The sequence below is a fragment of the Mus musculus genome, chromosome 13 (genome assembly GCF_000001635.26).
Source record: "Mus musculus strain C57BL/6J chromosome 13, GRCm38.p6 C57BL/6J".
Taxonomy (NCBI): domain Eukaryota; kingdom Metazoa; phylum Chordata; class Mammalia; order Rodentia; family Muridae; genus Mus; species Mus musculus.
In genome coordinates, this window is record NC_000079.6 from 11096154 (window position 1) to 11123468 (window position 27315).

Sequence of the window (27315 nt, forward strand, 5' to 3'; positions counted from 1 at the left end):
AAGTAGGAGGTGATCAGGAGAGAGGTAGACAGCATCAGGAAAACGCAGCTCTTTGTAGTCATCCATCTCTGAAGACAGTTCTAATACACTAATTTTACTCAAGTTAAACTTGTTATTGGTGTGAACCCCAGCTGTGGGCAACTGTTAATTTCAAATTTACCTTAAAGTTGTGCATTTAAAAAAATGTCTACAAACCTTGACACACCACATGTACCAGTTTCTGATTTGACTGGTGACAAGAAGAGGCTAGTGGTAAGATCCTTGGTTCAGAGAATAAAGCTGACATCAAAGATGAGAATCTAAATGGAACTATTTGAGGCACTGGTTTGTATCTTAATGTCTGCGGCAGAGACTTTCTAAGCTCTTGGTGGTATTACCTGGAGGTGGTAGTAACCTATATAGTTCCAGATATCCAACAACCATCAAAGTTACGATGAAGCAGAGAGTGGCTTTTAAGTTTGTCAAGCAGAGAGAATGATCCTAAGGAAAAGTGAAAAAGAACTCTCTAGAGTTGCAGTGGCCCCAAGAGAGCAATACCAATGTGCCACCCTGCCAAGTAGAATTCTATAGGCCTTATTGAGTGAATCAGATGAAGGCTGAGGTAATATTTATTTGAATTAGTCGTATGATGAGCACACTGTAGTCTGATTCAGTAAGAAGTCCATGTATCCTATGTACACTCCTTCCTAAACACAGAAGTGGGCATTCACTCAGCAGAAGTCATGTGTGCTAGGACTAGTTAGCAATCCATCACAGACCCTGTTCTTCCTGCCCAGGGAGCCTGAACTCCTCTCTCACTGACACCAATTCATTTCTTCTGCTGATCTCCCAAGAGTCTATAAATCAGTGGTTTGATTGAATTTAGTAAGCCAAGTAGAGTCTAGAATTCTCAAACTCTACCTGGTAATTCTATCTGCTCTAGTCAAGGCCATTACTAAAATCTGCTGAAGCACACAACCAGGCTTGGAGTAGAACTCTTTGGGGGAAACAAAGTGGGCTTCAGTTTCAAAAATATGTCCATCAACATGTTTCCCTGGCAACACTGCTGCTTATCATTCAAAAGACTCACCAGCGGTAGGATCTTGCTTTACTGCAAGGTGATTATCCTCAACTGTTGAGTCAAAATAAGTGCTGGCAACACTCCTGGACTGGACTGTGACCCAGTTCCCAGTTGTTTATTTGTTTGCTGAGTCTCAAGAAAAGATGGATCATCCTTCTGGCAAGATACTAGAGGATGGTATGAAGTCACTGACTACAGCAGTAGCTGCCGCCTTTGATGCAGCTCACAGCAAGCATATGCATGGTGAGGCTTCTCTGTCTTCTTCTGTGTCAATTGCTATGCATGCCATGGAAGACCCCAGTGTTATAGGTAACATCAAAACAGCAAAGAAAAAATCTTCTGAAACTTGTAAATTACCAAGACTTCCCAGAAATCTCATAGGGCTAAATGAGCACTTTGCCTAACATGTGCTATACCAGTCTTAACCCATGGGGAGAGAACGTTCTCAGAATGGCTCATTTCAACAGTCATATCAGTTTAGAAGTTGAAATGCTGGTCAGTGTTAACAGTGCAACATCAACTTTTTTCTTTCCAATAAATAAAAAAAATGCATGTGTGTGGTAAGTTATACAACCTATGATGAAATTTATAGCCTTTGTATCATCTCTTCCTGTCCTGTCTCAGATATAAATTATTCATCTATATGTGATATTAATGCTGCTTACTACTCACCTGATAGTTCCTGGCTGTTCTCCTGGGTTATGAGGACAAATGGTGTGGTTTCTTGAACATATAGCCTTGTTCGTCAAATAACAGGCTTGTGATTCTAGTTAGAAGAAAAGCTAAACATTTTCATGTCTAACAAGGAAAGAAGAGATTGTGGAATAGAGTTGCTAAGGTCTGTGGTCATAATAAATTTTTCTGTGAAAAAGAAAACTATGATGGCTTCACATTTGTACCTCGTGCTGGTTAGTCCTGACTGAGAAGTTAATACAGTCTAGAAGCGCCTGGGATTCTAGACTAAATTAGCAGATTCTAGAGACTAAATTGGCCTCTGGGCTTATCTGTGGGGAAATTATCTTGATTATGGCTGAGGTAGGAAGATCCAGCCACTGCAAGTAGCACCATCCCCTAGGCAGAGGATCCTGAGCTAGATAAGCGGAGAAAGTGAGCTGTATACAAGTAGGTATGCACCCACACTCCCTCTGCTCTTGACTGTGGATGCATTGGAATTGGCTGCCAGATAGACTAACCAGGGACTTAGAGCTAAATCACACCTTTCTCCTGGGAAGTTGTTTTCGTTGAGGTATTTTATCACAGTAACAGGGAATGAAGCTAAGAGAAAATGATAAGAAAATAATTTATATAATTAAGCAATAATTTATCCTTAATCACCTTAGCAGGTACATATAATCACTTCCCACTGTGACTGTTTTATAAAAACACATTACTCCAGGATTATATGAGTTCCAGTTTGGTTCCTCTGTAAACTTCAGCAGAATTAGTTTGTTTGCTGGCACATGAGTTCCTTCTGTCTTCCACCAAAAAATCAAAACAATGAATTTCATGAAGGCAAAAAAAGTGCTTCTATTAAATCCCTACATATCAATCAATAGTTTTAGGTTTTTTTTTAAAGTGAAATGCATGAATCAATCACTAAATTGATCATCTTTTGGCTCCCAGATTAATAATGTTTGGGACTAGGATATCAATGATTAGTAAATTTATGTTAGTATAAACTGATGCAAACGTCTTGCTGGTTGATACCCAGTGAGCCAATATGTTTCATGCTTAACTTGGTAGTCAGACCAAGCTATGGTTGCTGCCTAACACTGTTACAACTCCAGATGTTTCCTACAAGGTCATTTAACAAGTTATAAATCTTTCTCTTTTCCCAGAAAAATCTGTCCTCGCTCACCCCCAGTTCTTTAGGACACTGCTGGAGAAAGTCTTGAGGTGTAATGCTTCAGTAGTCTGATAGCCTATTCAGAATACCTTCCTCCAGGGCAGTTAGTTACATTTCCATACTCTTCAATTTACATAAATTTTATATATTATTTCCAAATTGTAGTAAATTCAATAAAAGATGAAACATGTTTAATAGCATGGATGGCATATAATAACTGAATTAACATCCCCTGGGTATTTATTTCCTCATTAAATTCCTTCAAGCTGATGTCAAGTCATTTATTGTTCCTGTGTGGCTGGAAATAAAACTTCAAAGGCATCCTAAGTCTAATTCCTCCTTTTGAGCTTTTAGAGAGGCTTCTATTCAGCTGTGAGGTCAATAAGTCACGGCCTCCCTCCGCCCCTCCTTTCTCCTGCTTTCCTCCCTCATTGCTCAGGGGGATTGGCTTCTACTCTGACCTTTTCATTCCCCAAGGCCAGAGCTGTCCTTCAGCCTTGCTTTGTTGCTAAGAGAATTCTGATGGAAAATACCAGGCAGCCAGAGCAGGAAAACCTGGGACTCACAGAAAGGTTGGCAAGCAGTTCTTGATCCTAGAATGCTTTTGTGGTAGGCTAGGAGGAAGACATTCCTGGAAGACAGAAAGGCAGGGAGAGAGACAGACTTGACATAGATTAATGTGCTTTTCACCTAAAATTTAAGATGGCTGGCCTCTTGATTCAGCTCTATAAGACAAAGACTTGATAAGCTTCTTTTCCTAAAGGAGGGAACCTTTCAGCAGGAATTTCAAATCTCCCACCAGAAGACTCACACAGTGGAAATTACTGAGCTTCCTGTCTCAACCTGGATTATCCCACCCTCTCCTAAAACCAGCCCAAAGCAGCTGATTCACAGGAAGAGAGGGAACTCATCCCATCCCCAAACATAAAAGCTGCAACTGTTATGGCTGCCTCACCTCTTAGGCCTCTTTTCTATAGCCAGAGACAGTCACGTGGAGAGCTTTGCTATATGTATATACTTTCCAAGTCAGTAAGATATGGCTGAGTGCTGAGACCTTCTTATTTCAACCTCTTTATTCCAAAGAATCAATTTCTGCGACCTTTGACATCATCCTAACAACCTAATTTGCATTAGGAAAAGGCTGAAGAAACGAGTGTTGCCATGTAAATTCATCACTGTCTCATTGCTATGGCAAAACTCCCAACAAAAGCAACTTAAAGAAGAATTCCTTTTGACTTACAATTTGAGGCATCATGGCAAGAAAGTCGCAGCCATGACAGAATGGGGCAGCTGGTCCCATCGTGCCCACCACCAGGAAGTAGAGAAAATTCTGGTGTTTAACTTGCTTTCTTCTTTTTATTCAGGTGAGACTCCAAACCTGAATGTTACCCAAATGCAGTATGGGTCCTCCTACTTCAGTTAGATCTGTCTGGAAATATCCTCCAGACACACCCATATGTCTATAAGCTAGGTTATTCTAAAAACTGTTTAGTTAAACCTTTGGGTGGAAGCTGACCATCAAGATCATCACCAGAGCATTCTCTTTTTCTGTACCCTAAATGTTTAACCCAGTACTCCTCAGTGATCCTTCTAGATGCATGGTATGCCTAAAGAGCCATTCTCGTGTAACTGTGTACAGCAGTGGTTTTCAACCTTCCTAACATGGTGCAACCCTTTAATTCAGCTCCTCATGTTGTAATGACCCATGACCATAAAAATCATTTTGTTGCTACTTTACAGATGTAATTTTGCTACTATGATGAATCATAATATAAATATCTCATATGCCAGATATCTGATATGGGACCCCATGGGGATTGCGACTCACGCTATTTGAGAACCGCTGGCATAGTGTAACCTATCCACCAACACCTCAGCTTCTTGGCTATGGAATATTATGTACCACTCAACCTCAGAGATTGGCATTCCCAGGCACTTTCTGGTCTTGGAATCTATTCATCTAGAGGAAAGAAATGATCTTCAACCAACTGATACAAAACTAATGTTAGATGTTCAGCTGACCACACAGAAATTACACAAGTTAATGTTTGTTTTTTATAATATGAAAACAGATTTCTTCCTTGAATCTAATAAAGATAAACTGCGTCTCTTGGCCGATGACTATCTTTGTGGCAGCCTCAGAGTGTGGAAATGCTTTTCCCTGCCCAGCTTGCAGAGGAGGCTTTGTTCCCTGGGCAGTCTTTCTTGTCACCTAGGGCTCACCCTACACAGGCTGATTAAGGCTGAGCTGAACCATTTCCAGCTGAATTTATTTCCATTGTAGCACTTAACAATAACTTCAAATTATCTCCATACTCCATACCTCTTACCCCAATGGATTTGCAGAAAAAGAGAGATGGCAGAATAGCAAATGCAAAAACACTGTGCAGAGAAGTGTTTGCCTGCTTCAAACTTCTCTGTAGCAACACTTGCTGAGACATGTCAGCCCGTTAATAGAAACAACTCTACATCAATGGGCCTTATTAACTTACTTTCTGACAAATAGCTGTATGTCTTGGTAAAAATGGAAAATTCCATTTCTTAGTTTGAAGGGAAGACTCTTTCCTTGATAGAAGAGCACAAGGTGATTCCTTCAATCAAGACACTTGATTAATAACACTCAGGTTCTGATTTTGTTCAGGTGATTAATGCAAACATTCAATTCAAGCATAACTGACTATACAGTAAAAAGAGACATAGAAGACACTCAAAGTCTAAAATTGTTTCATGCATTTATTATGAAAGTTTTATCTTTTGCTTCTTTGTCAAAGAGCCCAGTGTAATTCAATCACATTTTGATTGATAAAACTCTATCTCAAATCAATTTAAAATATAATGGTCAGAGGCTGGCAAGATGTCCCAGCTGCCACCCAGACTGAGGGCCTGAGTTCAAAGCCTGAGAACCACATGTTGGATGGAGACAACCAACTTTTCATACTTACAGAAACTCTAACCTCCATATGTGCCTCCTAACACCCATATGTAAACATACACACACAGTAAATAAACTTAATTTTTTAAATATCAAAATAATCTAATTTTTAATATATATCCTGAGTTCATGTTGAGTTTCAAACTGTTTGTTTGTTGGTTGGTTTGCTTGTTTGTTATGGCCAAAGAGATAATAATTGTAATGCACATAGCCATATTACGACAGCTGCTATTTTTATGAAAGAACTCACTCATGACAAAAGTTTTCAGAATTATTAGAACAAATGCTGTTTTATTTATCGAGGGGGTAAAAAGCCTAACTAAAGAATTGAGTGTATTTGAAAATAAAGACAAAGTACTGACTAAGGACATTACTGTGGATCTGATATTTGGCTGTTAGGGTGCCAATGCACATTCCGGGGTATTCAGGAGAGGCCTTTTATCTTGCATGGTCACTTAGCAACCACATTTGATTTGGGGAATGTTTGATTTGAGATCTGAGGATTTCTAATAAAGAATTCAAACTTGCAAGGAAACTGGCTGATGCTTTCTTATTTAAACCCTTGAGTTATCTTTCTTTGAATTTATTGAGTTTTTATCTAGCATTAGTAAAATACAAATCAAAACAACTTGGAGAGTCCATCTTACCGCAGTCAAAATCACAATGGCAAATATCAGCAAACTAACCAACAAATGCTGGACAGGGTGTTAGCAGACTGCAAACTTTAGCCTCCATACATGTCAGCATGGAGAACTCTCAAAAGGGCAAAAATCTACCTACTGTATGATCCATGCATGCTACTCCTTGGCTTATGCCCAAAAGACTTGATGCAGAGAAAGCTTATGCTCATCCATATTCACCACTGTTCAGTTTGGAGACAACTCAAGTACCTTTCAACTGAACCAATGGAGAGACGATGGAAATGCTGCACATAAACACTATGAAATACTATCCGGAATTAAAGAACAATAAAATCATGAGCTTTGCAAATAAATGGGTGGAACTAGAAAAGAGTAATAGTCAGGTAACGCAGACTCAGAAAGACATGTGTCATATGTTCCCTACCATTGAAGGACCCTAGCTCCAAACCTTCAGATGTGAGGACATATCCTACAGTAAATGCAGAAAGGAGGAAAGTAAAAAGAGACTGTTGCCAGGGTGGGTGAGTGGGTGAGCAATAAAGAGGGAAATAGCAGGGTACTCGTGATCTGATCAGGGAAATGGGCAAAAGAAGGGTTCTAATTAGAGGGGCAAAGATGAATACAGGAGGGAGGAGGGCAAAATAATTGTAAGGGTATCCGAAAGGGTCTTATGGAATCATAATATTAGCTATTTACCTAAAAGCAAAACCAAGGATAAGTCTTTGTATAAATATATGTACACAGTTTAAACAAAATAATTGAGGTTGACAATGCTCCCTCTAAGAGTCAAATCCCAACATTGGGCATAAGAACCCCTCTTTGGAATTGTTCACGGTTGTCACTAAGACTCTCAAAACATACAGTCTTGATATTTTCCTTGGCTAGCCCCCAGGTGGAAGGTAAGTCCTTAATGCAAAAGATATCATGTACTTCAGACATTATTTTTAGAAGATTTGTTTGTCTATCTATCTATCTATCTATCTATCTATCTATCTATCTATCTATCTATCTATCTCTTCTAAAGATTCCAGGTCTTGTTTATATTACTATAGTGCAAATTACCTTGGAGTACTTGAAAACAAGGTCTTCTGTTACTGTTATCAGATACATTCTCCTAACCTACTGTTAAATGTATTGCTAAATCCTCACTCTCTAGATAGTGCATAAATAGAGCTACAGGCCTAGATTTAGGGATTATAGTTCTTAATTTAGTCCAAGTTATTAAGTTAGTTAGTCCAAGGATTAACAATTGCAGTGTTTGTGCACAACTCCCATATTTGAACTCGGGTGGGAACAGGAAGCAGTCTCTCACCATATGATCATGTAAAGCTGAGATCCACTGAACTGAGATTAATACTCCACTTTTGTTTCTCCTGCTTACTACTTTCTAGGAACCAAAGCTCAGGAAAGCAGATAGAGGTCAGCAGGATCTTGTTCACACATCAATCCTTCCAACTGAGGATGCTTAATAATCTTCAAAGAATAGCTGCCATGTTGAATAGTGGATACTGCAAGTATTCTCCATCTGTACACACACACACACACACACACACACACACACACACACACACACACATACAACTACAATTTAAGGGATGATTACATATAATTTATTGGTAAGCAATATTTGGGTTGTTATTTTTTCTTTTGTCATTATTTACAAAATTTTAAAAAAGTGTTCTGTAAGTTCATTTCATCTTCTTTCTGTCTGTTTATGTGTGATGTGTATGCACCTATGCCTATATGCAGGTATGCCTGTTGACATATGTGTAGAGTGACAGTGTATATATGTGTTTGTGCCTGTGGAGGCCAGATGTCTTTGAATATTCTTCATCTTATGTATTGTGGTGAGATCTCTAGTTTGAACCCAGAGTGGTTGTTCAAGCTTGCAGTCCCACCAGCAATGGAGGAGTGTTCCCCTTTCTCCACATCCTTACCAGCATCTGCTGTCACCTGAATTTTTTATCTTAGCCATTCTGAATGGTGTGAGGTGGAATCTCAGGGTTGTTTTGATTTGCATTTCCCTGATGATTAAGGATGTTGAACATTTTTTCAGGTGCTTCTCAGTCCTTCGGTATTCCTCAGTTGAGAATTCTTTGTTTAGCGCTGTAGCCCATTTTATAATGGGGTTATTTGAATTTCTGGAGTCCAGCTTCTTGAGCTCTTTGTATATATTGGATATTAGTCTTCTATCCGATTTAGGATTGGTAAAAAACCTTTCCCACTCTGTTGGTGGCCTTTTTGTCTTATTGACAGTTTCTTTTGTCCTACAGAAGCTTTGCTGTTTCGGCTAAAATAATTGGCTGATTTGATCCAGAGCTCCTCCTTTGAGTTTCCAGGAGCAACTACAATCACCTGGTATCTGAGTACCATTTGTTATATTTTCATGGTAAGCACTATACCTGCTCAGCCAGCTGCTTGTCTTGTTTTTAGCAGAAAAAAATCTGTTATATCAGTTTTTAAAAAAATATTTCCAGTAAAACAGTTATGGTAAGAGTACAGATAAGAGTTGAAAACTTTCAATAAAAAGTAACTTCATCTAATATTCTCATTTCAAAAGGCATTGAAGGGTTTGTCTTAGGTCACATAGTCAATTATTGCTTATTTGTGTTATAATTTTTAAAATCAAGACCATTTTGAAATCAAGATTTTTTTTCTTGAATCTTTCCCAAAAGAATAAAAATCCCCCTCTAGTTACTCCAAATCAACAGGCACTTAATGCCATGTGTCACAGCACCTGTAGAAATCCCAGGATTTGTAGCACATTAACATTTAAGCATGCCTTTGAAAACTTGATACCCTCCCCTTATTTTCAAATAAATCCTTAGGGAAGTTTCTCACACAGCTTTAACTGTCACTCCTTAAGTCCTGGAGTCACCTAAGAAGGGACTTTCAAGTGAGTGTTTACCCAAATTAGTTTGGGCCATGGACATTTTTTTTTTGTGGATGATTGTTTTGATTTTCAAAAGATGTAGGAGGGCCCAGTCCACTGTGGATAGCACCATTCCCTATTCAGGTGGTCCTGGGTTGCATAGGAAAGCTACTTAAGTATGAGTATGCCTGTGTGCCAGCAAGCAGTGTTCCTTTACGGTTTCTGCTGTGTTCCCTTGGCTGTGAGTTCTCTGGTTAGAGTTCATGCTTTGTTGAGTAGCAAGCAGGCCTGCCTCCAAGTTTCTGCTTGAGTTCTTGACCTGACTTCCCTCGATGATAAACTGCAGCCTCAAGTGCAAGCCAAATAAAACATTCCTCCCCTAAGTTGCTTTTGGTGAAAGAGTTTTATCATAGCAACAAAATGGAAAGTAGAAATGAAATATTATTACAAATACAACAAAAGAGAATGATGATCGAGATCACTTATCATGAAGCCCAAGGAAGCAAATCCTTTAGCCTGTCTTACTATTTGCACCAAATAAAATAAGGAGTTTAGAAACTGATCACAGATCTGTTTTCAATCAGGACAAATAAACAGCCTACATTTCAATAATAATAAATGCAGTGTGGGACCCAGATATAATTTAAAATTTTTAACTTTTCCTCATGCTAAATTTCATTTTTTATTCCCTTCAGAGTGCAGTAGTATCTGCTTTCTACTGTCCCAGATATCTTAGTTGTTTTGTTTTGTTTTTAATGTCAAATAGAAATTAAAAAAAAAAAAGTTGGGACTGGAGAGATGGCTCAGTGGTTAAGAACACCCACTGCTCTTCTAGAGATCCTTAGTTCAATTCCAGCAACCATATGGTGGCTCACAACCATCTGTAATGAGATCTGATGCCTTCTTCTGGTATGTCTGAAGATAGCTACAGTGTACTTATATATAATAAATAAATAAATCTTTAAAAAAAATAAAAGAAAACTTCAAAAGTATAGTTTGTTTCCTGGCGCCAGCCATAGCCTGCAGTATCCTGAATACTTTATCAATGACCCACATCAGCATCACAGAGGACTGACTGCTGTGTGTCTCTGAAGCATCCCGGAATCACTCCATTCTGCTGTCTAAGAAAGGAATGTCCATCTTTAAGTAGTTCCAACAGAAAAGGATTAGAGCATCTATATGTGCTAATGAGCTCTGAATTGAACTATGAGCTGAACACACTTCTCGCCATCTGACTTCTCTGAACATCACATGGTTCTCTACAAGTCGCTTACTCTTCAGTTTTGAGAGTTCATGTACACTGGTACTGTTCTTCACCTTAACTCTATATGTCAATATAGAATCCCTAAGTTGTGATAGTCTGGCCTCTATTCATCTAATACTATTGTTATGGACAAATAATATTTACTTGGTAGATGTCATACTTCAAGTTTGATCCTATCCTGTCCAATGGAGACATAAATGCAAAAATGTTCTCTTGGGTTGCTAGGCAATAGCAGGGGGAGGCAGCTTCCTGTTACTCTATATTGATGAGGGTACACAGTGGCAGTCTGCAGTGCTCTGTGTACTGAATGCTGTTATTCAGAAGGTTAGACATTTTACAGAGATATTACATTCCAATGGGTTTAATCAGGAGGCAACACCACTGAATGTCAAGGAGCAGCTGTACTTAGAATTAATTTTCGCACATCTAGCACTATACTGTGTGTGATTGAAGAATCAGAATGAAAATGGATCTCATCACTTTGGAAATCCTTAAGCTAGGAAATTAAAAACTCATTGGCTCATTTTGAAATTATTTAAGCAAATTGTGAAGCAAACATAAAGCTCAGTAGAGCATAATCATGGTGTATTCAAATTATATTATGACATTTATTTAAGTTTAAAAGGATGCTCAAGTTTGCACTTAGTGAAAGCACCTCTAGCCTGGCCAAAAGCCTGCTGTGAGTGCTGAAGATGCATGAGCAACAGCTCAAGAAATTAACTGTAGAAAGAAATAGTCACCATCCTGGGGATGTGGTTGAAATCGGTAGAGTGCTTGCCTACCATGCACAAAACTAGCATTTACTCCCTAGCATCATACAAAACTGGGTGTAGTGGTACATTCTTATAATCCCAGCACTAGGGATGTGGAGTTCGGAAGGTCAAGAGGTAACATCCTCTTCAGTTTTATGGCCAGTTTGAGGCCGGCTTAGAATACATGAGATGACACCAAAACTAAGAAGTCGCTATCCATTTCAAAGAGTCAAAAATTCTATCTCAGATGCTCACGACCTGGCATTTCTTCAATGGATACACACCCATATTTAAAAGCCTCTATTAAAGCAGTGTTTCTAGAAACCAGGTGGGAGTTGGGAATCTACTTCAACATACTTCCCTTCAACTTTCAAAGAATGAGCAATGTCAACACTCAGAACCTGTGTTCTTAGTGACTTGAGATAAAAGAGCTCCTTCAAACCCTTTTATTTCCAGTTGTAATTTTATAAATAATTATAATTAGGCTTGAAGTGGGACTACAAATATAAATAGAGTAAGTCCTTTATCATGTGTCTTCCTATATTACATACTAAATTCCTTAGCATGGAAAAAGATGAGTACCCAGATTAAGACAGACAACAGTGAATCATTAGATTATTATGATCTTTAATTTTGTTACAGAATAGTATGTCTTCCTAAATGCATTTTTCCTTATTGTGTGTTAACTAAAGCATCATGGGATATAAACTATTTAGAGGCAAAGCATTTTCATACTATTCTGTGGTTAAGTAACAAAGCAATTTTCAAACATCTAGGTACATAGGGTATGTTGTTTTGGGGAACTAGTAATGATTATGGGCAAAACTGTGGTTTACTTTGTCTCTCATAGCAGAGTAAGTACATCTCCACGTTCTAGGTACTTCTTTTGACACAAGAAGAAATTCTCTGTGCTATTATCCCAATTTGAAAATGATTTTGTAGGAAAATTTCTTACCTCATTTTCTGTTGCCATGACAACTAACAAGTAAGGGTGAAGTTTTTCAACATTTAAATTTCATATTCTCACCACAAAATAATGATGGTAAATTTTCTATAATCTAGGTATGTAGACTGTCATTAAATTCAGCAGGTTCTTCTATCCAGCAATTGTCAAACCCTGCCAAAGATGCATCCATTCACTAAACACAAGAGGAAAGCAAAAAATCTACTACCTTAAAATGGTCAGAATTCTCTTCAGAAATATTTTTATCAGTAAATTATTTGTTCAAATATAATTTTAACAATTAAAAATTCATAATCTGTATGCATTTTATTTAATGTGTTCATGGTTGACTATAAAAATACTAAAAGTGGGCTGGTGAGTTGTCTTAATGTGTCAAGGAACCTCCTGCCAATCATGACAACCTGAGTTTGAGCCCTTATCTCCTTATGGTAAGAGAAGAAAACAGACTCCTGCAAGTTGCCCTCCGGTCTCCATATGTGCAATGCATACTTGCATATCTGTACTCCATATGTGAGGTGGTATATGCACATACCTCAAGTTTAGATGGATGGAGGAATAGATGGATGGATGGAAGGAAGGAAGGAAGGAAGGAAAGAAAGAAAGAAAGGAAGGAAGGAAGGAAGGAAGGAAGGAAGGAAGGAAGAAAGAAAGAAAGAAAGAAAGAAAGAAAGAAAGAAAGAAAGAAAGAAAGAAAGAAAGAAAGAAAGAAAAAGTAAATATGATAAAACATTAATACTTTCTCCATGAAAGTTAGTTTTGGCCATGGCTCCTTATATGGCTTGTATTTTAATGTTTGTTTGTTTGTTTGTTTGTTTGTTTGTTTGTTTCAAGACAGGGTTTCTCTGTATAGCCCTGGCTGCTCTGGAACTCACTTTGTAGACCAGGCTGGCCTCAAACTCAGAAATCCGCCTGCCTCTACCTCCCAAGTGCTGGGATTAAAGGCAAGCACCACCGCCACCCAGCCTGATTTTTATGTTTTACAGTGTACCACAGACAACGCCTTTTATTCATGCATGTGTAGATGTGGTTGCCTGGCTCTTCTCAAAGGGAAAACAAACAAGTGCATACAGTGTTCTTGGTAGATGTTCACAGAATGAGGACATGGAACAATCAGCTCTGAGACTGTGAGCTAGGCTCCGATTTCACTTTTGCCAACATTTAGGTTGGTTTTGCAGTACTGGGGATTTCACCCCTCACTGAGTCGCTCCTTGAACATCCGTGTTGTTTTTTTCTAATACACTCTTCATAATCATATTAACTACTATTTTTCTATTTGCATCACTTTGGAAGTCCAAACTCTTTTCAAAGTAGGCTGAGGGAGTCTGAAAGGAGAAAATGTTGAAGCAAGAAATATTTAAACAGTGATACATTGAAACCAGACAGTATTACAGTCGTGTAACCAGATAAATTGTAACTACTGAGTCTACAATATCAAGTTATGTCCCCATGCAAAGGCACAAATGTAGAATTGTTCTATTGGCAGTCTAATGGATGGCTGTGAAGGTGCTAAAATAGGTAAACTAATAATGCTTTTATATAATCTAAATAGTACATTACTGATGATATCAGCCACAGGTCTTAAGACAAACAAGACCCCATGAAATAGAATAGACATTGTGTGTGGGTGGAGAGGGGGTATACTGCATGCAAGAGATGGGAACAGAAATAGATCAGGCAGGGAAGTGGCCAGAGGATGGAGGGAGAAAGTACTGGAAGAGACAATTTGGGAGAAAGGGCATCAGAGGTGAGCTAGAAATCTAGAATGGAAACTCCCAGGGATCTATGAGGGTGACTCCAGCTAAGGCTCCTAGCAATGAGTGATATGTTGCCTGAACAGGCCATCTCCTTTAACAACACAATGATTTCAGTGGAGGGATTGGAACAGCAACCCAACAACAAAATCTTCGCCCTGCAATTTATTCCACCTACAAGATGTACAGGAGTAAAGATGGAGCAGAAATTGCAGAAATGTCCAACCAACGACTAGTCCTGTTTGAAACCATACCATGAGGCTTTATTCAGCAACTGATGGAAACATATGTAGAGGTACACAACCAAACATTAGGGAAACCTTGGGGAATCCTGTGGAATATGAGAAGGAAGGATTGAATATCTGCCCAGGCCCATAGGGCCTCACAGAGACTCAACTGAACTGTCATTGAGGGAGTCTGCATGGGACTGACCTAGGCCCTCTGCATATATGTAACAGTTATGTAACTTGGTCTTCATATGGGACTCCTACAGCACCTGCCTTTGGGAGCCTTTCTCCTAATTGGCTGCCTCTTCTAGTCTCATAGGAGAATATTCACCAGGTCATACTGCATAAGGCTGGTTTACATGCATGGGAGACCTCTTTTCTGAAGAGAAAGGGAGGAGGGGGTCAGTTTGGGGAGTTGGGGGTGGGACTATGAGAAGAGAAGAGAGGGGAAACTATGGTCAGGATATAAAGTAAATTAACTAGTTAATTAAAATATGGTGAATACATTGTATTAACAAGTGGAGTTTCATAGTCTATAAAAAATGGGTCCCCACGGGTCTGGGGAAATGGCTCAGGAGCCAAGTGCTTACTATGCCACCTGCATGAGGATTAAAATTCAAAGTTTCAGCACCCACATGTGAAGCTGGGCAGTCTGAGGTATCTAATCTTAACACAGGGTGTCAGGGACAGGTCCATCACTGGAGCTTCTGGTCACCCGGGCTAGCAATCAGTGAGGACTGAGTTCAGTGAGATACTTTATTTAAAGGGAAGACAGACCGCAATATAGGAAGAAGGACAACATGAACTTCTGGCCTCTGCATGCCTCCACATATGCACACTCACAAATGCATGCACGCTACAAAATAGTGTGTAATGTTCATAATTATGTGGATATGCCAGGTTACTATTTTATGCCAAGGTAACATGAGAGCAAAAACTATAATATGTCCACCACAGTTGATTGGTAGATTTCAGGTTTGCCTAGCACCTTTAGCTCACTGTAACTGAGTCACATTAAAATAGACCACAGAGGAAATTACTAGATGTAATGGAGAAAGGGTCCTAATCTAACTGTACTTTTACATTCACGCTCTGTGAACTTGAAATAAACCTAGCAAGCATCTTCAACTCCTTATTTCCGATGGCTAAGCAATGTATGCCTCCCTCAACAGAAAATCCTGACTCTATACTTAATTTATATAAGTAATTTGTAGTTTGTAATTTTTTTTACTCTACCTTGCATGGATTAAGGGAGTTTCTTTCCTGTTATTGGGACTTACAGGCCTTTTGTAATTGACTCTTTTCTTTAAAGATAGCCAAACATAGGAAGCAAGCACAACGTGAAACTGCACAGCATAACCATTTTGGCTCACAAGGCAAACCTGCAACCCACTCAGCTACTGGGATTGGCCTCTTTCCACTGCACATACAAGAGATTAGCTTCCTGAGTAATGAAAGTCTGATAAAATTCCCAAAGCAGGGCTCCTATTAATAATTCATCTCAAAACAAAAACTTGTTAAGTAAATCTCTCATAAAGCAGACAAGTCCAGATATCAGATTTTTTAAAACATTCATTTGCAAATTATTCAAATTGGGATATGGGAAACATTGTAGCATACAGTGATGTTTCCAGGCCTCTCCTGGCACTGATCATGTTTTCTCAGCAGTCTTTCTCACTGAGTGGAGAAACCATTGAAGTGGCTCTCAGGCTCTTTGAGCCACTCACATTACTGCTCTGGTTTGTTTGGGGGTTATTCGCATGCGAACTTGCAGGGTCAAAACTGACCTCAAGTGAGTGAGATCTATTTAGTTTTGTTTCTCCAGGCAAAGAAATCTTAGAATTATGCCATATATTCATTTCACATTTTTTTCTGGAAGCCCGAAGAGATAGCCACAATGTTAAGGTCAGAAAGAGGTCACCTTCACCTGCTCCCTACAGGAGCAAAGTCTATGCCTTTCAGGTTCCTGGGGAGTAATGTACCTCAGAACGTCTCCTTTGGACTCTGTTAGGACTTGGGTTTTTTCTTTGTTTTTTTAAATTTTTTATTAGGTATTTATTTCATTTACATTTCCAATGCTATCCTAAAAGTCCCCCACAGGCTCCCCCACCCACTCCCCCACCCACCCACTTCCACTTCTTGGCCCTGGCGTTCCCCTGTACTGAGGCAGATAAAGTTTGCACGACCAATGGGCCTCTCTTTGCAGTGATGGCCGACTAGGCCATCTTCTGATACATATGCAGCTAGAGTCAAGAGCTCCGGGGTACTGGGTAGTTCATATTGTTGTTCCACCTATAGGGTTGCAGATCCCTTTAGCTCCTTAGGTACTTTCTCTAGCTCCTCCATTGGGGGCCCTGTGATCCATCCAATAGCTGACTGTGAGCATCCACTTCTGTGTTTGCTAGGCCCCGGCATAGTTTCACAAGAGACAGCTATATCTGGGTCCTTTCAGCAAAATCTTGCTAGTGTATGCAATGGTGTCAGCGTTTGTAAGCTGATTATGGGATGGATCCCTGGATATGGCAGTCTCTAGATTGTCCATCCTTTTGTCTCAGCTCCAAACTTTGTCTCTGTAACTCCTCCCATGGGTGTTTTGTTCCCAATTCTAAGAAGGGGCACAGTGTCCACACTTTGGTCTTCGTTCTTCTTGAGTTTCATGTATTTTGCAAATTGTATCTTATATCTTGGGTATCCTAAGTTTCTGGACTAATATCCACTTATCAGTGAGTACATATTGTGTGAGTTCCTTTGTGATTGTGTTACCTCACTCAGGATGATGACCTCCAGGTCCAACCATTTGCCTAGGAATTTCATAAATTCATTCTTTTTAATAGCTGAGTAGTACTCCATTGTGTAAAAGTACCACATTTTCTGTATCCATTCCTCTGTTGAGAGGCATCTGGACTTGGGTTTCTAACACTGGCTGTAATGCCTGTGTTCTCTATATCTTTTCAAAATTCATGCACAGCAGTTCCACTAAAACAAACATGTAAAGGGTGAGAATTCCATTTTCTGAAAATAATCTAACAAATCTTATCAGCCATGGATAGTGTAAGTTTTCTTCAAAGTTGCTTGCCCTGTCTCTGTCTCTGTCTCTGTCTCTGTCTCTGTCTCTGTCTGTGTGTCTGTGTGTCTGTCTGTCTGTCTCTCTTGGTCTCTCTCGGTCTCTCTCGGTCTCTCTTGGTCTCTCTTGGTCTCTCTCGGTCTCTCTGTCTGTCTCTCTTTCTCTGTCTCTCTCTCTGTCTCTTTCTCTGTCTCCTCCTATTTCCCTCTGCAAGTGTGTGTGTTCTTCTGTTTGTGTACCCTTGTACATGTGGAGGCCAGAGGCTAACACTCCATGTCTTTCTCTATTGTTCTTTGCCTTATATTGTAAGCAAGGTCTCCCACTCATCCTAGAGATCACAGATCTGACCAGCAGAGCTAGCCAAAGCCCCTGCTTCCTGAGTTCTAGGATTACAGGCACACCCCCCCAAGCCAGCAACTGTTTCTCATATGTTTAGGTTCTCAACTTACATCTCCCCATTGCCCGCCCCCAAGTTGATTTTAATGGATGATCCATTGAAATGTTGCCTCTATGTTATCTCTTTTAATCAAAACTCATGGTTTTATTTTCCCCTCACAACTCAAACTGTTACATGTGTTATCAATTTTGAAAACTGATTAACATTTTTAATGATATCCCCCCAAATGAATGAATCTTAATTAGAAAACAAATCACTTCTCATTGCATTAGTTTAAAAGTAGAAAGCAGCTACATATTACTATAACCATGAATATTTCATATATTCACACATCATAGTTTTACATGTATTCTTCATTGGGTTGATTCAACCCCTGAAGAATGGCTGGAGGCAGAAAAGGGAATGGCATTAGGCATTAGGGTAGAGCACATTTTGTTCATGTGGATGATTAGTTAATAACCTGAATTCTATTCCTTTGCAGCTAGGTTAGAGTGAAACTCAAACTATAGTATATCTTTAAATTACTGGGTTTTTTGATATTTTTTTATAATTTCAATATAAAAATGCTTGGAAACTGTGAGTGGAAGGAAGTGGCCAGAAAACATCTGAAACTGTTTTGTCATGAACAGGGGGTATTTCGTGAGACTGTCATTTGACACTAGGTGAATGGTACAGACTTAAGAGACTCATGAAACCAAACAAGATTTCTGAAATATGCAAGCAAAGCTCTTTTCAAAAATGCACATATCATTATGAGTTATTGAGTGAAAGTTACACTCTACCGCAGGCCCAAACTTCCATCATCTTCTTGAAGAGTTTTCAGTAGAATGACCCTTTCATGGGGATCATGTACAACCACCAGAAAACACAGACTTTTACATTATGATTTATAACGGTAGCAAAATCATGGCTATGAAATAGCAAAAAAAAAAAAAAAATATGGCTGGGGTCAACACAACACGAGGAACTGTATTAAAGGGCTACAGAATTAAGAACGTTGAGAACATCTGCATCTAACCCATCAGTAGCAGACAGAGTTAGAGAGAAAGATATGACATGATCTGTGCTCACCCATATCTGAATGAATCATAGTTGGGAGCTCAACTTATCACAATTTACACATTGTCAAGACCAATAATCAGGAGCAAAGGTTTTGTCCTCTTACTTAATTTATGCACCTGCCTTTGTCATTTGGTATCACCTATGGCAACCAAAGAATCAAGACAAGGTTACTTGGATTCATTAACCTCACATGTAAATATTAGAGTAAATGATTTTGGCTTTCATTAATGATCATAGATTTAAAACATGAATTTCATAATACTGAAAAGAAAAATTTTAAAAATGTATTTCATCCAAAAGTGGGAACTCTTTATATTGGCATATATTAATTGCATACAACAAAGGCTTCAGTATAGTATTTTTGTGTGTATAGTGAAAGTCATCTTAACTGGTTTAGGCTACTTGTGCAAATCTAAATTTAAGCATGCCTTCTGGCTATTATAATAAAGGCATAAGAGACAATAGTATGAGCATGTTTGTGCCAAAATATTTGTTTCTATTTGGATGTCCCCGAGAAGTTATTTTAATGGGTTGCTTTATTGTTTAAGTCTGTAATGGATTCAGGAATTCAAAATAATTAACTTTTTAAAAAATAACTAGTTCATCATTAAATATGGAGTATTAATGATGGAGAATAAAAACTTGGATTGATAATAGAAAAAAATTATGTGCTAAACAACTTTGTGAGAGAAATGAGCTGAGAGCAATGTCCTGCCCTGATGGGAATAAGGAGGCCCCAATTCTGGCACACAGAGATCTCAGTCAGACCATGCCATCATTGCAACTCTTGATTGGACTGGGGCCGTATGTCTCAGTGGGCTCAGAAAGTCCCTCTATGATCACAAAGATCTATTTTTCTAGAGTCAATTGTGAAAAGAAATCATAGTGTTGTGTTGAACCTCTGCAAAGGGTTTTAGATGAAAATAGAATTTAATCAGTTATTCAATGTGCAAATGAGAAAACTTTTCTTCAAACAAAAAGAAAGAAAACAAGGCAGAAAGTTTTTTATGCCGTGGTAGGGAATTTTAATGTTTCAACTTAAAAAGATAAAATTTTAACGAATTCTACAGGATTTAGACATGGCTTATACTAGTTACATAAATGAAGAAGAGGAAAACACACATGAGAAAATATAGAAAATTATAACAGCACAATGCCCCTCGCACCATCAGCTCCTGTATTTGAACACTTGTTTCCAACTGGTGGTGCTGTTTTGGAATGTCATGGAAACTATCATGTGTGGAGCATCCCTGTAGGTCACTCATAGGGGGCTTTGAGGTGTTATACTATTGCTTCATGTCCTGTCTGTCATCTGCTTCAGGACTGAGACTGTGATATGACCAACCACTTCATACATCTGCCATCATGCCTTCTTCACAGACAGATTGTTCCTCCTCAAAATATAAACCAAACAAACTCTTCCACAGGCTTTTTCTGTCAGATATTTAGTCACAAAACCAAGTAATATAATTAACATAGTAGCAAACTCACATACAGTTCTGGAATGTGATATGTAAAAATGGGTATAAAAATTTTCAATAAATGAGTAAATAAATCAGAAGGGTCTGGTACTGGAGAGATGGGCCATCAGTTAGGAGTGATTCCAGACATGGAGTTCAGTTGCTAGCACCCATACACTTATAGCTCACCACGACTTATAAGTCCAACTCCAGGACATCTGATGCCTTTCTCTGTCCTCCATAAACATGTGCACAGAAGCAGCATGTGCATACACATGCAAAATAGATAAACATATTTTAAAAACTCACAAGGTCCATGACTCATTGTTTTGTGTGCTTTGGGGGAAGAGAAGAAGTTGAAACAGTGCTTTGGCACATACATACAAAGTCCGTGGCAGTGGGGGAGACTACATACCCAGCCCCCTTCACTCACAGATGGAAATCTCAGGGGAGTTGGGAGATAGCAGACCTGCCCTCACTCATTCATCCTGTTCTTGAGTGTTCCACCCACTTAATACAATATCTATGCTTTCACCTTCGTCTGAATTATTTCCCTGGAAGTTGACTTGATACTTCTGTAAACGGTCAAATTGTGCAAGAGCTTGTTTCTGTGTCTACATGAGCACTGATCATTCTTCAGGCCTACTAACCGATTCTGTTTAAAATCTCTGCCAGCCATATTCCTTAGAATTGTTCAGTTATCCCAGTATGATTCACTGAGGCTGAACATTCTCCTCCCCATAATGACACCCTTTTCAGTCTGTTTTATGTTGATTATAACACAGGAGAAACATTGTTTTAAATTCTAGAATGCAAGTAGGTAACCCCACGTTCAGATTCCATTTTAATTGCTCCCAATCAATTTAAATGACAAGATATATGAATTTTTTCCTTAAAATTAAATCCTAAGTCTCATCAGTTCCACTGTACAAAAGTACATTTTTGGCTTTGTATCATTTCAGCTTAGAGCAACAAATTTCTTCTTTTCACTTGAGGTGAGAAATGTATTCTTTTATTAATTGACCAGCCTTCTGGTAAATTGTATGTGTGTCTGATTTCACCTGTGCATATGTAAATGTGTGTACCTGATTATGCTCATGTATATATAATTGTGTGTGTCTAAGTACATGAATGTCTGTGTTAATGTGTGTGTCTGAGCCAATGTGTATCTGAGTGTGTCTCTGTGTGTGTGAAGATGTGAAGCAAATACATGCACACCTCATTTCTAAGTTGCAAGTGGTGGTAAAAGTCCATCAGAAAGTAGAACATAAAAAGAAACTTCAGAGTAACACAAGGATGTGTTGTTTAATATGGCTCAGTTTACACAGTGAGCATGCACACATTTAGTACAACTGACACTCATATCAACTGTGTAGGCTTATAAATAATGTGCAATATAAACTAGGGAGCCAAATAGTTAGCCAAAGTAGTTTTAATAATATAAAGAGATGCATTCACCTTGTGACTTGCCTGGAAAGCTAATTCAGAATGCATTAGATTACAGGAGCTGAAGCACCTATACCTCGGTGCCCTTTTTGTGGCTAGTCAGTGTGCTGACCCCTGTATAAAGAAAGATTTTTTCATATCATTTTATTATAATTTGCCATAGGCAAGAAAATTACAGAAATGATTAAAAGCCGCAAGACTCTTCATTCTTTTTCTACACCTTCTGGGAGGGTAGCCAGCAAACATCCTGTGGGTGGTAGTGTGGTGTGGCTGGTGAGGGTGGTGAGCAAAAGAAGATACTCCACCCAACCATCACAATAAGCAAAACTTGCATTGTGTTTTTCAATGGCCCCTCAGAAATGTAGGAAAGTAAAAGTTAATGTCTAAATGGGTAGATTAAAAAAAAATAGAAGAGAAAGAGAATATGCACTTTTTTCAATAAAACCATTTATATACATTCTTATGTGTCTTTGTTTCTCTCTGTGTGTGTATGTGTGTGTGTGTGTGTGTGTGTGTGTGTGTGTGTGTGTGTGTGATTTTCAAATAACATACCACGACACAGGGACAACTCATTACGGTGAGACAATTCTATACAAATTGGAAACGATAGGCCTTTACCCAGAATGCACTAAAGAGTAGCAGGTAAAGCTTGAGTGCCTTCAATGGGAAACATCTCTAGGTGTTTGGTTGCTGGCTTATTTGGGGTTTCCACCCGAAGACTAACCCTGCAGAGAACCAAATGCTCTGAGCCCAGGAAAGCACCTGTGAGCCACCAGCAAGGCCACCTTCCCCGACTGCAGCTCAGTGACCATACCCACTACCTCCAAGGAAGTTAAAAAGAGTGTGGTGTGCTCAGTTGTGGCTTGAAGGACTTCAGAGATACTGTGATCCTCTGTAAGAGTTGTGTCCATAATCTGTCTCCACTCTCAAAATGTTCAGGTTATAAACTGATTTCTCCCATTTAAATGGTATACTGGCTGATTTGGGGTGTCAACTTGACACAAGTTGGAGTCATTACAGAGAAAGGAGCCTCCCTTAAGGAGATGCCTCCATGAGATCCTCCCATTGGGAGGGCCCACCCCATTGTGAGTGGCACTGTAGGAGGACAGGAGGACAGGTAGTCTTGAGTTCTTTAAGAAAACAAGCTGAGCAAGCCAGGGGAAGCAAGCCAGTAGGCAGCATTCCTTCATGCCTTCTACAACAGCTCCTACCTCCAACTTCCTGCCCTGTGTCTGAGTTCCTGTCTTGACTTCTTTTGGTGATGAACAGCAATGTGGAAAGTGTAAGCTGAATAAACCTTTTTCTACTCAACTTGCTTCTTGGTCTTGTTTTGTGTAGGAATGCAAACCCTGACTAAGACAAACGGTCTCGGGTTTTTATCCCTTAAAAAATATCATTAGTTATTTAGGTAAGGCCAGTTGAACTAGCATCTTTATTTAAATAATCACTTTGGTACTAGAACAAAGTGTTAAAGAATAAAGAATCTAGGCTCACTTGTGGTGGTTTGAATAAGAAAGAGTGGCCTCATAGGATCATATACTTGTATGCTTGGTCACCAGGAATGACATTATTAGAAAGTGTGGCATTGTTGGAGGATGTGTTTTACTGGGGGTGGACGCTGACATTTCAAGGGACTAAGCCAGGTCTAGTGTCTCTCTCTTCCTGCTGCCTGCCTATCAAGTTATGGAACTACCCTGCTACCTCTCCAACAAAGTGACTCCCTGTGTCCTACCATACTTCCTGCTGTGATGATAATGGACTAAACATTTGAAAATGTAAGCGAATCCAGACAAAAGCTTTCCCTTATAAGAGTTGCTGTGGGCATGGTGTCCCTTCACAGCAACAGAACACTGAATAAGACACTTGTACAGTATATTCTAGTAAGTTCTCTCTCTCTCTCTCTCTCTCTCTCTCTGTGTGTGTGTGTGTGTGTGTGTGTGTGTTTATGTATGTTTGTCTGCCTATCTGTCTATCTATCTATCTACATATCTATATATTTATAGATAGGTATATGTAGAGATAAATGATATGCATATATAGATAAATATAGTTGACAGACATAGATAAATATCAATATATAGATAGAGAAATACACATAAACACACACATATACAGAAAGAGATGAAAGAGATCATCTCCAAAAAATTAGGAAACTAATCCTGAGGGTCTTACAAGTATCAGTCAAGTTTTTTTTACCAATGCGCTATAAACCTATCCTCAGTTTCTGTTTTAGAAATAAGATTTTTCTAAGTTTCTCAAGTAGGCCTTAAACTTGTGACCCTCCTATCTCAGCCTCTGGTTACGAAATGACAGACCTGCACCACTAGGTCCAGCTCAACCTTACCTCTTAGAGTAGAAAAGATGAGTAATAATCACTTCACTAACTACAAGGGTAATCCTCATAAAATGACATGCAAAAGAGGTGCAACAATATGTATATCTGTGCATATTATCATATATGTAGTATGAATATATACTAATATATAACTAATATATTAGTAATACATTAATTATATTTATATATTTATAATATATAATTTTAATATAAAATGTATACATGTTTAATATAATATGTATTACATATTTAGTATAATATATAATGTTATATATTTAATATAATATATAATGGCTTTAGCATAATATAATTACTAATATAATTAATATACTAGTGACATAGTAATTATATTTATATATTTATATTATATAATTTTAATATAAAATATATTACATTTAATATAATATATTACATATTTAATATAATATAATGTATATTTAATATAATATAATATATTTACAATGATATATAATAATATAATTAGTGATATATTAATTATAAGTAATAATATTTTACTAATATGTTAGTATGTATATTATATGCATATATATGCTTATGTGCATTACATATATATTGGTCTTTATCTATATATATATTTGTGGAACATATATATTGCTATACACACTTGTATAGTTTTTGATACAAATGATATACAGCATTTGAAGCTTCATAAATCTTTATCTTCTAACACTAGAACACTCTTGCTCTCTTCTTGAAAGACACTGAAAGGATCTGTGAAGTAAAAGTCAGTGCTTTAGAGAAAAGCAGGTATCTGACAGACAATACCTTAATTCCAAATTTTTGGTCTCCAGAATTTAAGAATACACATTCCTGTTGTTTTGAGCAACCATAGAGTGTGTGGCAGTTTAATAAAGCTACAAGCTTAGCCAAAGCCGGGCCTCCTTTAATGTGTCTTCAGGACTATAAAGAAGCACAAAAGGAGCTCAGACACTTAATTGGTTTACAGATATGGCAATATGGTAACACTGCAAAAGAGCAACTGAGTGTGCCCAAGATATCAGAGCACATCTGAAAATCCCAGCACTCAAGAAGATGAGGAAGAAAAATTGCCAAGAGGGCGTCTGAGGTTAGCCAAGGCTATAAACCCAGCTTAAGAGGCAGGGAAAAGTATCCCCAGCCTCTCTTCTTTATTTATGAACACAGAGTTAAGCTATCCTAGCCCAATGCACAAACTAAACCAAACAAGAAAGCTACTTCTCACAGAGGGTAGATTCCCAAGGGGCCCTAGGAAACTTTAGAGAGTGTTAAAATTATTACATACTCCCATGGGAGTTGTGGGTAGAAAGAGAGAGGAATGGAACAATACACAGGAATAATTCTGAACCGCCCATTTAAAAGGCTACTTTATTGCTTGTAAATTGCATCTCAATTAACATGAGACTTTTAATTTAGGAAAGGATGTTGTGAGATGAAATCAGCACAATCAGGCTAAAATTAGAAAAAAGTGTCGGACTTCAGCAAATGAAACAGAAATGTGTCAAAGTCCATCTGACTAGCTATTTGAAGGTTGGACTGAGCAAACTTCCAGGGCTGCCTTTATCCATTTTGTCTCTTGAGTATACTATGAATCATTTTCCACCACCTTTTCTCTTTTGTGTTACTGGCAATGTTCTGGTTTATGTTTATATTTATATGTGATAGTCTTCTGGAGTGGATGGCCCCTCTGAGTGGGATTTTAAGCAACTAGGGTCTCTCAAGTGCCCCTCATGAGGCATCTTTAGTAATTACCATCAGAAAGCCACCTGCATCTCAGAGGAAGTAGGCCAGCTCTCCTATCTGCCTGAGTCAAGCAAGCACTAAGGATTCAGGAGGTTTATCCCTCAGAGGAAACCTCTTAAACTCTTATGGTGACCTCTATTCTCCTGGAGAAGAGAAATAACACCTCTTACAGGTGACTCCCTCAGAGAAGACACTTAAAAGACTCTGACACTGAAAAGCTAAGAAAATTCACAATCCTCACTTGCTATAGCAAAGGAAAGTTTCACAATGCTTAATCAACCCACACATCCCACTTCCACATCTTCAGCAAATAGCCCTAAGGAAAGCTTGGGCTTCCTCATTCAAAGCATAAGAAAAATTTTACAAGTACCAACAACAGGACGGGAAAGAAGGCTCGAAGAATAAACTGCTTGTTAGACAAGCACAAGGACACAGGTTCATATCCTCAACACCCACCTAAGAAACAGGAACAGTGGTGTGTGCACATCTACAGCAGAAGCACCTGAGAAGCAGAAACTGGGGCTCTCCCAGAGCTGGATGTCCAGGTAGTCTTGCCAGTGAGCTCCAAGTTCAGTGAGAGATGCTGTCTTAAGAAATAAGGTAAACTCTTACTCTCTTACTTGTCTCTCTTGCTTCTTAGCCCTCACTCTCTCCCCTTCTCTCCTCTACCTTTGTCTTCTTTCTCCTCTCTCTCTCTCTCTCTCCCTTCTCGCTTTCCCCCTGCATTTCTATAAAGCTCTTAAACCATAAAAAAAGAATGAAAGAAGGTAAAAAACAATTAAGTAAGATATCCGATGTCAACCTCTGGCTTCCTCATGCATGTCCACACTCACACATGCACATCTGTGATGGCTTGTATATGTTTGGCCCAGGGAGTGGCACTATTTAGGAGGTGTGGTCCTGTTGGAGTAGGTGGTGTCACTGTGGGCTTGGGCTTTAAGATCCTCTTCCTAGCTGCATGGAAGCCTGTCTTCCACTAGCAGCCTTCAGATGACTATGTAGACCTCTCAGCCCCTCCTGCGCCATGCCTGCCCAGATGCTGCCATGCTCCCACTTTGATGATAATGGACTGAACATCTGAACCTGTAAGCTAGCCCCAAGGTCATGGTGTCTGTTCATAGCAGTAAAACCCTAACTAAGACAACGTCCATGAGTAACTACACACATAGAGAAATGGAAGTAACACAATGGCACATTTTAAAATAGTAAACAATCAGTGTTCATTCAATGCTTCATGTAAAAACTGTAGTATGAGCTAGATATTACGGAGAAGATTTCTCACTTGGGATTATACTTCTTATTACTGCATTAAAAATTAATGATTATTTTCCAAAGAATTTTTGTTTTAGTTTTAAGATCTTTTCAAGACCACTACTTATGATGTCAATTCACTCAGTGTTACAGGATCAGACATGACTAATTCATTCTCCAGGGATATGACAGGGCAGGGAACAAGATGAGTAAGTCATATCTCTACTTTGTCTCCTATCAGGAAGCTCAGA